Source organism: Scyliorhinus canicula, chromosome 9, assembly GCF_902713615.1.
Source record: "Scyliorhinus canicula chromosome 9, sScyCan1.1, whole genome shotgun sequence".
Taxonomy (NCBI): domain Eukaryota; kingdom Metazoa; phylum Chordata; class Chondrichthyes; order Carcharhiniformes; family Scyliorhinidae; genus Scyliorhinus; species Scyliorhinus canicula.
The window spans coordinates 153842637-153851626 of NC_052154.1; positions in this window are offsets into that span (position 1 = coordinate 153842637).

Consider the following 8990-nt stretch of genomic DNA (forward strand, 5'->3'; position numbering starts at 1 on the left):
CGTCCTCACCCCGCCTGCCTCGTCCTCACCCCGCCTGCCTCGCCCTCACCCCGCCTGCCTCGCCCTCACCCCGCCTGCCTCGCCCTCACCCCGCCTGCCTCGCCCTCACCCCACCTGCCTCGTCCTCACCCCACCTGCCTCGTCCTCACCCCACCTGCCTCGTCCTCACCCCACCTGCCTCACCCTCACCCCGCCTGCATCGTCCTCACCCCACCTGCCTCGTCCTCACCCCACCTGCCTCGTCCTCACCCCACCTGCCTCGTCCTCACCCCACCTGCCTCGTCCTCACCCCACCTGCCTCACCCTCACCCCGCCTGCCTCGCCCTCACACTCACCCTACCTGCCTCGCCCTCACGCTCACCCTGCCTGCCCAGCGCTCACCCCGCCTGCCTCGCGCTCGCCCCGCCTGCCTCGCGCTCACCCCGCCTGCCCCGCCCTCACCCCGCCTGCCTCGCCCTCACGCTCACCCTGCCTGCCCAGCGCTCACGCTCACCCTGCCTGCCCAGCGCTCACCCCGCCTGCCCCGCGCTCACCCCGCCTGCCTCGCCTTCACCCCGCCTGCCTCGCCCTCACCCCGCCTGCTTCGCCCTCACCCCGCCTGCCTCACGCTCACCCTGCCTGCCTCGCGCTCACCCTGCCTGCCTCGCCCTCACCCCGCCTGCCTCGCCCTCACCCCGCCTGCCTCGCCCTCACCCCGCCTGCCTCGCCCTCACGCTCACCCTGCCTGCCTTGCCCTCACGCTCACCCTGCCTGCCTCGCCCTCACGCTCACCCTGCCTGCCTCGCCCCGCCTGCTTCGCCCTCGCCCCGCCTGCCTCGCCCTCACCCCGCCTGCCTCGCCCTCACCCCGCCTGCCTCGCCCTCACCCCGCCTGCCTCGCCCTCACCCCGCCTGCTTCACGCTCACCCTGCCTGCCTCGCCCCGCCTGCTTCGCCCTCGCCCCGCCTGCCTCGCCCTCACCCCGCCTGCCCCGCCCTCACCCCGCCTGCCCCGCCCTCACCCCGCCTGCCCCGCCCTCACCCCGCCTGCCCCGCCCTCACCCCGCCTGTCCCGCCCTCACCCCGCCTGCCTCGCCCTCACCCCGCCTGCCTCGCCCTCACCCCGCCTGCCTCACGCTCACCCTGCCTGCCTCGCCCCGCCTGCTTCGCCCTCACCCCGCCTGCCTCACGCTCACCCTGCCTGCCTCGCCCCGCCTGCCTCGCCCTCGCCCCGCCTGCTTCGCCCTCGCCCCGCCTGCCTCGCCCTCACCCCACCTGCCCCGCCCTCACCCCACCTGCCTCGCCCTCACCCCACCTGCCTCGCCCTCACCCCGCCTGCCTCGCCCTCACCCCGCCTGCCTCGCCCTCACCCCGCCTGCCTCGCCCTCACCCCGCCTGCCTCGTCCTCACCCCGCCTGCCTCGTCCTCACCCCGCCTGCCTCGTCCTCACCCCGCCTGCCTCGCCCTCACCCCGCCTGCCTCGTCCTCACCCCGCCTGCCTCGCCCTCACCCCGCCTGCCTCGCCCTCACCCCGCCTGCCTCGCCCTCACCCCGCCTGCCTCGCCCTCACCCCGCCTGCCTCGCCCTCACCCCACCTGCCTCGTCCTCACCCCACCTGCCTCGTCCTCACCCCACCTGCCTCGTCCTCACCCCACCTGCCTCGTCCTCACCCCACCTGCCTCGTCCTCACCCCACCTGCCTCGTCCTCACCCCACCTGCCTCGTCCTCACCCCACCTGCCTCGTCCTCACCCCACCTGCCTCGTCCTCACCCCACCTGCCTCGTCCTCACCCCACCTGCCTCGTCCTCACCCCACCTGCCTCACCCTCACCCCGCCTGCCTCGCCCTCACACTCACCCTACCTGCCTCGCCCTCACGCTCACCCTGCCTGCCCAGCGCTCACCCCGCCTGCCTCGCGCTCGCCCCGCCTGCCTCGCGCTCGCCCCGCCTGCCTCGCGCTCGCCCCGCCTGCCTCGCGCTCGCCCCGCCTGCCTCGCGCTCGCCCCGCCTGCCTCGCGCTCGCCCCGCCTGCCTCGCGCTCGCCCCGCCTGCCTCGCGCTCAACCCGCCTGCCCCGCCCTCACCCCGCCTGCCTCGCGCTCACCCTGCCTGCCCAGCGCTCACGCTCACCCTACCTGCCTCGCCCTCACGCTCACCCTGCCTGCCTCGCTCTCGCCCCGCCTGCCTCGCGCTCACCCCGCCTGCCCCGCCCTCACCCCGCCTGCCTCGCGCTCACCCTGCCTGCCCAGCGCTCACGCTCACCCTGCCTGCCCAGCGCTCACCCCGCCTGCCTCGCGCTCACCCCGCCTGCCTCGCCCTCACCCCGCCTGCCCCGCCCTCACCCCGCCTGCCTCGCGCTCACCCCGCCTGCCCCGCGCTCGCCCCGCCTGCCTCACGCTCGCCCCGCGCTCACCCCGCCTGCCTCGCCCTCACCCCGCCTGCCTCGCCCCGCCTGCCTCACCCCGCCTGCCTCGCCCCGCCTGCCTCGCCCCGCCCGCCTCGCCCTCACCCCGCCCGCCTCGCCCTCACCCCGCCCGCCTCGCCCTCACCCCGCCTGCCTCGCCCTCACCCCGCCTGCCTCGCCCTCACCCCGCCTGCCTCGCCCTCACCCCGCCTGCCTCGCCCTCACCCCGCCTGCCTCGCCCTCACCCTGCCTACCTCGCCCTCACCCTGCCTGCCTCGCCTGCCTGCCTCGCCCTCACCCTGCCTGCCCCGCGCTCACCCTGCCTACCTCGCGCTCACCCTGCCTGCCTCGCCTGCCTGCCTCGCCCTCACCCTGCCTGCCTCGCCCTCACCCTGCCTGCCCCGCCCTCACCCTGCCTGCCTCGCCCTCACCCTGCCTGCCTCGCCCTCACCCTGCCTGCCTCGCCCTCACCCTGCCTGCCTCGCCCTCACCCTGCCTGCCTCGCCCTCACCCTGCCTGCCCCGCCCTCACCCTGCCTGCCCCGCCCTCACCCCGCCTGCCCCGCCCTCACCCCGCCTGCCTCGCCCTCACCCTGCATGCCCCGCGCTCACCCCGCCTGCCTCGCCCTCATGCTCACCCCGCCTGCCTCACGCTCACCCTGCCTGCCCCGCGCTCACCCCGCCTGCCTCGCCCTCACCCCGCCTGCCTCGCCCTCACCCCGCCTGCTTCGCCCTCACCCCGCCTGCCTCACGCTCACCCTGCCTGCCTCGCCCCGCCTGCTTCGCCCTCGCCCCGCCTGCCTCGCCCTCACCCCGCCTGCCTCGCGCTCACCCTGCCTGCCTCGCCCTCACCCCGCCTGCCTCGCCCTCACCCCGCCTGCCTCGCCCTCACCCCGCCTGCCTTGCCCTCACGCTCACCCTGCCTGCCTCGCCCTCACGCTCACCCTGCCTGCCTCGCCCCGCCTGCTTCGCCCTCACCCCGCCTGCCTCGCCCTCACCCCGCCTGCCTCGCCCTCACCCCGCCTGCCTCGCCCTCACCCCGCCTGCTTCACGCTCACCCTGCCTGCCTCGCCCCGCCTGCTTCGCCCTCGCCCCGCCTGCCTCGCCCTCACCCTGCCTGCCTCGCCCTCACCCTGCCTGCCTCGCCCTCACCCTGCCTGCCCCGCCCTCACCCCCGCCTGCCCCGCCCTCACCCCGCCTGTCCCGCCCTCACCCCGCCTGTCCCGCCCTCACCCCGCCTGTCCCGCCCTCACCCCGCCTGTCCCGCCCTCACCCCGCCTGCCTCGCCCTCACCCCGCCTGCCTCGCCCTCACCCCGCCTGCCTCGCCCTCACCCCGCCTGCCTCGCCCTCACCCCGCCTGCTTCGCCCTCACCCCGCCTGCCTCACGCTCACCCTGCCTGCCTCGCCCCGCCTGCTTCGCCCTCGCCCCGCCTGCCTCGCCCTCACCCCGCCTGCCTCGCGCTCACCCTGCCTGCCTCGCCCTCACCCCGCCTGCCTCGCCCTCACCCCCGCCTGCCTCGCCCTCACCCCGCCTGCCTCGCCCTCACGCTCACCCTGCCTGCCTTGCCCTCACGCTCACCCTGCCTGCCTCGCCCTCACGCTCACCCTGCCTGCCTCGCCCCGCCTGCTTCGCCCTCGCCCCGCCTGCCTCGCCCTCACCCCGCCTGCCTCGCCCTCACCCCGCCTGCCTCGCCCTCACCCCGCCTGCCTCGCCCTCACCCCGCCTGCTTCACGCTCACCCTGCCTGCCTCGCCCCGCCTGCTTCGCCCTCGCCCCGCCTGCCTCGCCCTCACCCTGCCTGCCCCGCCCTCACCCCGCCTGCCCCGCCCTCACCCCGCCTGCCCCGCCCTCACCCCGCCTGCCCCGCCCTCACCCCGCCTGCCCCGCCCTCACCCCGCCTGCCTCGCCCTCACCCCGCCTGCCTCGCCCTCACCCCGCCTGCCTCACGCTCACCCTGCCTGCCTCGCCCCGCCTGCTTCGCCCTCACCCCGCCTGCCTCACGCTCACCCTGCCTGCCTCGCCCCGCCTGCCTCGCCCTCGCCCCGCCTGCTTCGCCCTCGCCCCGCCTGCCTCGCCCTCACCCCACCTGCCCCGCCCTCACCCCGCCTGCCTCGCCCTCACCCCGCCTGCCTCGCCCTCACCCCACCTGCCCCGCCCTCACCCCGCCTGCCTCGCCCTCACCCCGCCTGCCTCGCCCTCACCCCGCCTGCCTCGCCCTCACCCCGCCTGCCTCGTCCTCACCCCGCCTGCCTCGTCCTCACCCCGCCTGCCTCGCCCTCACCCCGCCTGCCTCGCCCTCACCCCGCCTGCCTCGCCCTCACCCCGCCTGCCTCGCCCTCACCCCACCTGCCTCGCCCTCACCCCACCTGCCTCGCCCTCACCCCACCTGCCTCGCCCTCACCCCACCTGCCTCGTCCTCACCCCACCTGCCTCGTCCTCACCCCACCTGCCTCGTCCTCACCCCACCTGCCTCGTCCTCACCCCACCTGCCTCGCCCTCACCCCACCTGCCTCGTCCTCACCCCACCTGCCTCGTCCTCACCCCACCTGCCTCGTCCTCACCCCACCTGCCTCGTCCTCACCCCACCTGCCTCGTCCTCACCCCACCTGCCTCGTCCTCACCCCACCTGCCTCGTCCTCACCCCACCTGCCTCGTCCTCACCCCACCTGCCTCGTCCTCACCCCACCTGCCTCGTCCTCACCCCACCTGCCTCGTCCTCACCCCACCTGCCTCGTCCTCACCCCACCTGCCTCGTCCTCACCCCACCTGCCTCACCCTCACACTCACCCTACCTGCCTCGCCCTCACGCTCACCCTGCCTGCCCAGCGCTCACCCCGCCTGCCTCGCGCTCGCCCCGCCTGCCTCGCGCTCACCCCGCCTGCCCCGCCCTCACCCCGCCTGCCTCGCCCTCACGCTCACCCTGCCTGCCCAGCGCTCACGCTCACCCTGCCTGCCCAGCGCTCACCCCGCCTGCCCCGCGCTCACCCCGCCTGCCTCGCCTTCACCCCGCCTGCCTCGCCCTCACCCCGCCTGCTTCGCCCTCACCCCGCCTGCCTCACGCTCACCCTGCCTGCCTCGCCCCGCCTGCTTCGCCCTCGCCCCGCCTGCCTCGCCCTCACCCCGCCTGCCTCGCCCTCACCCTGCCTGCCTCGCCCTCACCCCGCCTGCCTCGCCCTCACCCCGCCTGCCTCGCCCTCACCCCGCCTGCCTCGCCCTCACCCCGCCTGCCTCGCCCTCACGCTCACCCTGCCTGCCTTGCCCTCACGCTCACCCTGCCTGCCTCGCCCTCACGCTCACCCTGCCTGCCTCGCCCCGCCTGCTTCGCCCTCGCCCCGCCTGCCTCGCCCTCACCCCGCCTGCCTCGCCCTCACCCCGCCTGCCTCGCCCTCACCCCGCCTGCCTCGCGCTCACCCCGCCTGCCTCGCCCTCACCCCGCCTGCTTCACGCTCACCCTGCCTGCCTCGCCCCGCCTGCTTCGCCCTCGCCCCGCCTGCCTCGCCCTCACCCTGCCTGCCCCGCCCTCACCCCGCCTGCCCCGCCCTCACCCCGCCTGCCCCGCCCTCACCCCGCCTGCCCCGCCCTCACCCCGCCTGTCCCGCCCTCACCCCGCCTGCCTCGCCCTCACCCCGCCTGCCTCGCCCTCACCCCGCCTGCCTCACGCTCACCCTGCCTGCCTCGCCCCGCCTGCTTCGCCCTCACCCCGCCTGCCTCACGCTCACCCTGCCTGCCTCGCCCCGCCTGCCTCGCCCTCGCCCCGCCTGCTTCGCCCTCGCCCCGCCTGCCTCGCCCTCACCCCACCTGCCTCGCCCTCACCCCACCTGCCCCGCCCTCACCCCACCTGCCTCGCCCTCACCCCACCTGCCTCGCCCTCACCCCGCCTGCCTCGCCCTCACCCCGCCTGCCTCGCCCTCACCCCGCCTGCCTCGCCCTCACCCCGCCTGCCTCGTCCTCACCCCGCCTGCCTCGTCCTCACCCCGCCTGCCTCGTCCTCACCCCGCCTGCCTCGCCCTCACCCCGCCTGCCTCGTCCTCACCCCGCCTGCCTCGTCCTCACCCCGCCTGCCTCGCCCTCACCCCGCCTGCCTCGCCCTCACCCCGCCTGCCTCGCCCTCACACTCACCCTACCTGCCTCGCCCTCACGCTCACCCTGCCTGCCCAGCGCTCACCCCGCCTGCCTCGCGCTCGCCCCGCCTGCCTCGCGCTCACCCCGCCTGCCTCGCGCTCGCCCCGCCTGCCTCGCGCTCGCCCCGCCTGCCTCGCGCTCACCCCGCCTGCCTCGCGCTCGCCCCCCCTGCCTCGCGCTCGCCCCCGCCTGCCTCGCGCTCACCCCGCCTGCCCCGCCCTCACCCCGCCTGCCTCGCGCTCACCCTGCCTGCCCAGCGCTCACGCTCACCCTACCTGCCTCGCCCTCACGCTCACCCCGCCTGCCTCGCGCTCGCCCCGCCTGCCTCGCGCTCACCCTGCCTGCCCAGCGCTCACCCCGCCTGCCTCGCCTGCCTCGCGCTCACCCCGCCTGCCCCGCCCTCACCCCGCCTGCCTCGCGCTCACCCTGCCTGCCCAGCGCTCACGCTCACCCTGCCTGCCCAGCGCTCACCCCGCCTGCCTCGCGCTCACCCCGCCTGCCTCGCCCTCACCCCGCCTGCCCCGCCCTCACCCCGCCTGCCTCGCGCTCACCCCGCCTGCCCCGCGCTCGCCCCGCCTGCCTCACGCTCGCCCCGCGCTCACCCCGCCTGCCTCGCCCTCACCCCGCCTGCCTCGCCCCGCCTGCCTCACCCCGCCTGCCTCGCCCCGCCTGCCTCGCCCCGCCCGCCTCGCCCTCACCCCGCCCGCCTCGCCCTCACCCCGCCTGCCTCGCCCTCACCCCGCCTGCCTCGCCCTCACCCCGCCCTGCCTCGCCCTCACCCCGCCTGCCTCGCCCTCACCCCGCCTGCCTCGCCCTCACCCCGCCTGCCTCGCCCTCACCCCGTCTGCCTCGCCCTCACCCCGTCTGCCTCGCCCTCACCCCGCCTGCCTCGCCCTCACCCCGCCTGCCTCGCCCTCACCCCGCCTGCCCCGCGCTCACTCTGGCTGCCTCGCCCTCACTCTGGCTGCCTCGCCCTCACCCCGCCTGCCCTGCGCTCACCCCGCCTGCCTCGCCTTCACCCCGCCTGCCTCGCGCTCACCCTGCCTGCCTCACGCTCACCCCACCTGCCTCACGCTCACCCCGCCTGCCCCGCGCTCACCCTGCCTGCCTGCCTCGCCTTCACCCTGCCTGCCTCGCCCTCACCCTGCCTGCCTCACGCTCACCCCGCCTGCCCCGCGCTCACCCTGCCTGCCTGCCTCGCCTTCACCCTGCCTGCCTCGCCTTCACCCTGCCTGCCTCGCCTTCACCCTGCCTGCCTCGCCTTCACCCTGCCTGCCTCGCCTTCACCCTGCCTGCCTCGCCTTCACCCTGCCTGCCTCACGCTCACCCTGCCTGCCTCACGCTCACCCTGCCTGCCTCACGCTCACCCCGCCTGCCTCGCGCTCACCCTGCCTGCCTCGCGTTCACCCCGCCTGCCTCTTCTCATTGACACCAGACACTCAGAACTCAAACAGCCTAAACAACAAAGTGCAGATGTATCACAGCCCAAGTATAGTATTAGAATACAAGATCAATGCACAATGTGACCACCTCACCATTGAATAAAATCATGGCTAAAATTTCCCTCAGCTTTTTTTTCCCACCTTATCGCCACATCCTTAAATTTCCTTGGCCTCGAAAACTTTATATTTTTTAGAAAATATTTTATTGAGGCATTAATAATTTTAACACTTTTCATCAATAACATCCAGCAGAACACACAACGAAATAACCATCAACCCCCCAAACCCAAACCAACATGGCTTATAAAAACACACCATCAGCCCTTCCCGGCCCTCCTGCCATTGGTTTTCCTAACCTTATTTGTCACTTCCATACCACCCCTTACCCCCCACCCCACAACCAGCTGACAGTCTAATTTTTCTCGAAGAAGTTGATGAACAGCTGCCACCTCCGAGCGAACCCCTGTAACAAACCTCTTGAGCCGAATTTAATTTTCTCAAACTTGAGAAACCCCGGCATGTCGCTAAATCAAACCCCTGACTTCGGGGGCTCAGAGTCCATCCCAGTAAAATCCGTCTCCAAATATCGCCACCTTTGTACTCGGCGCCACCCTCCCTTGCAGGACCTCTGACATGACGTCCAAAAAACCCTCAGCCTCGGACATGCCCAGAACGTGTCCATGATTCGCAGGACTTCTCCCATATCGCCTACACCTGTCCTCCACCTCCTCAAAGAACCTGCCCATCTGGGCCACAGTCATATGAGCCCTATGGATCACTTGAACTGGATCAGGCTAAGCCTGACATACGATGAGGATGCGTTAACTCTCCGCAGGGCCTCCTCCCATAACCCAGCTTCCAACTCCCCCTGGCCCCCCATAGCTCATCCCACTTTCTCTCCACCTCCCCTATTGGGGGCTCCCTCCCATTGCATCAGCTCCTTATAGATCTCCAAGACCTTCCCCTCCCCAACTCCTGTTCTCGACATCACCTTATCCTGTAACTCCCATTGCGGGAGGTGTGGAAAGCTCAAGACCTGCCTCCGAA